At 35.5% G+C, this 3,151-nt stretch overlaps 1 long non-coding RNA gene across 1 annotated transcript; it reads right to left on the minus strand.

The window, feature by feature from the left end:
* Nucleotides 1–1,220: 1,220 nt before the first annotated feature.
* LOC127136809 (uncharacterized) lies at nucleotides 1,221–2,787 on the minus strand. The gene is made up of 2 exons (XR_007808685.1): nucleotides 2,064–2,787; nucleotides 1,221–1,909 (listed from the first exon to the last, which is right to left on the minus strand). It is a non-coding gene; the product is annotated as an uncharacterized LOC127136809 (long non-coding RNA).
* Between the last annotated feature and the right edge of the window lie 364 nt (nucleotides 2,788–3,151).

Below are 3,151 nucleotides of genomic sequence, written 5' to 3' on the forward strand. Positions count from 1 at the left end.
TCAATTTACTAGGTGTCATACCCCCAAATTTTTCCTCCTCTTTTCATTTTTCATCTAACCTTGGGCTTGAAATTCATCTACACTCGTTCATATGGATCATTCATTCATGTTAACACTTTTTAATAATCATCATAGATTCAAAGTTTGTGGCTAAAAAAGTTAAGGTTTGCTTGTGGATCAACCCCTAAAGATGTGGTATGACTCTTCATATGGAATCAATGGGGTTAAAACCCTAGTTTCTTGATCTTTGGGACTTTGATTCAAGGAGACCACATCATGACATTCATACGTGCATGAAAACCCTAATTTTTGGCTTTGTTCCTCTGGGATCTTGTGTTTGACCTCTTGAGCATTGATTTGGCCACTAAACTCTAATTGTGGTCCCGTGTGTTGGGAGATTAAATATGGAGTTTCATGCTTAGTTTGAAGACCTTGATTAGGGGGGTGCATCATGAAACCCTAATCAAGGATGCATGATCTTGTGTGCCATTTTAAGTTGACTTTTGACCGTGTGAGTGACTGAAACCCTGACTCACTGGGAAGAGGTTCTTGACCATCTTGTCATACATCATATCATGTATTAAACTTGTTTGGAATTTCATCTGGTTCAAGGTTTTGTTCAAACATCCATCTATATGGTGCTTTCAAGATCTTAAGTCTTTGATTCATGGTCATTGCTTCCATCCATATGGTGTTGTCAAGGTCGTCAATTTTTGGTCAATGATTTTTGGATTCATGCTTGCATTAGTGCATTGGTATTTTTGCCCTTGATTTTTCTTTGATCCATTGAGATTCTTAAAGCATTATAGGTCCTCATTGTTGGTTCATCTAGACATTTTAGTCCATTAAATCAAGGTTCATTCATATTGGTTAGTATATGAACAAGTCACACAAATCACTGTTTCATTTAAACCATGTCATATTCATTCAAAACCTTGTTTACGTTACATGTCATTTAAACAAGTCGTTACATTTACATCAAACAGTACAAAACCCTAGTTTCTAACCTATAGTTGACTTTGGTCATTTGTTGACTTTTTGATCAACTAGTTGACCAAAGTCAACCATTTTCCCTAAAGTCCTTAAGTCATCTTAATCTTCAAGTATTTGATCCTTAAGCGTACATGCCAAGCAAAACCAACAAAATTCACATTCCATACAATTAGGTCACTAAGCATGTTTGTCCAAAATAATTCAACCAAGCAAGGCATCCATATTCAAGCATTCAAACTCCTCAACCATTCAATAAACCACATTCAAAAATCCCATTACAAATCAATACACCATTCACATTATCAAACCATTTCATGCTACAATTCAATCAAACAACTCATAGCACATTCAAATTCAATACAACTTTCCAACCATACATAATTTCATATACCAACTAAATCTGACCATAATTCATTTAACAAATCCACACACAATTCCAATCCCATTAAACCTGGTCCATGACATTTGTTTACCACACCAAGTCCTACAACTAATCTAAGCATTAAACTCAGTCCCACACTTTAATTCCACGAGGCCCTGTTAACATGTATCCCAAGCAAACGCACCCAAACAGCTCACAATGAAAATGTGTAGTAGAAAAACTCCCAAATATTACAACCTACAAGATTCACAAAAGAACCCTAAGGCAATTCATGTGCAACCCTTATAAAACACAAAGCAAATCTCCTTCATAAAACGCATACAACATGTACATTTTCTCCAATATAACCAATACACCCTGCACTTATTAAAAAGAACACCAAGTGAAAAATTCAAAACGTCCACCTTGCATATTTCTTCAACGGGACACCAAGTGTTGCTCATGCTTAACGCATTACCACCTGCATAATTCTGAAGACTAATACGACCCTGCAACTTGTTCAACTGCACCATTCGAGAGCCCATAATAGCTAACCTAATGCAACACACAGAACCAATAATTCAGCTAACTAACACAAACTAATTCATTTTCACTAATTTCAAAACTCTAACAGATTTTCTGCATTTCTAACTAACTAGATGAATTTCGGATAAATTTCATTTTGCATTTATAACAGAAAACTGAGAACCTAAAAGCTATAAATGCAATCACTCTTCTTTATTCAAGGACACTCTTCACAAACCACAGGAGGAGCAATCACAAAATCACGAAGCATTTTCACTTTAGATTTTTCAACTCTCCACTTTCGCATCACTGCAAATTCATATAAGCATGATCCTATCTCTCTCACGAAGAAACCGAAGTACAAGAAGAAGGAGGAAGCGAAGCAATTGCCGAAGAAAAGAAGAAGAATCTGATACATGTTAACTCTGAAGAGCCACCACATTGGTAAGTTACTCTTTGGTCTCCTTCTTCAATCATTTGTGTAGCGCAATCCACAAGAACCATCTTCTCTTCTCAATTCACCGCGTCGATACGAATCAAATACGTTTCGATTCCGGTTTTGGATGTTGCAACTTCCGATTCATTAAAGGTGATGTTGAAATCGAGTTAAATAAGATTGTAGTGATGGTGATGGAGCTTCAACTTTGGATTTGTTCGTGTTTCTTTTTCTTGTATGAACATTGGATATGAGGGTGAGAAGCAGATAGTGCATGGAAATGATGAAGGAGCTTGTTCCATGTTCATGTTCATTTGACAGCGCGTTTTGATTGGGAATTTTGGCCACATGACCTGGACACATGTGTTGATTGTCAGAAACTTGGGCTTGAGGCCCAAGGCCCTTACCATTTGCACCTCATTTCATGATCCACACCCCTGCCTCACTTCATCTTATTTTCCCTTTTGTTCAATTTTTTTTTTGCTCTTTTAATTTATGATTTTTTTAGATTTTGTGCACAATTATTTGTTAGATTTAGGTTGATTTTAGATTAGCCTAAGTTTTGATCACATAATATGATTAGATTTAGTTAGAATATTAATTAGGAATAATTGATTTCAATTAGATTTTAATTGTTAGAAATGAATTCAATATTAATCAATTTGTGGATAATGGTCATTTTACCCCTAGGTTTTAGAGAATTCATGATATGCATGCTCTCTTAGTATATGGTTTGTGTAGATTCAATTGGTACAAATTGACTGATCAATCCATTAGGTTGTGTACATATTTCACTATTATGTTTCATTCTCACTGATTATGTTGATCAAAGTTTA

This window comes from Lathyrus oleraceus, chromosome 1, assembly GCF_024323335.1.
Source record: "Lathyrus oleraceus cultivar Zhongwan6 chromosome 1, CAAS_Psat_ZW6_1.0, whole genome shotgun sequence".
In the NCBI taxonomy this organism is placed as follows: domain Eukaryota; kingdom Viridiplantae; phylum Streptophyta; class Magnoliopsida; order Fabales; family Fabaceae; genus Lathyrus; species Lathyrus oleraceus.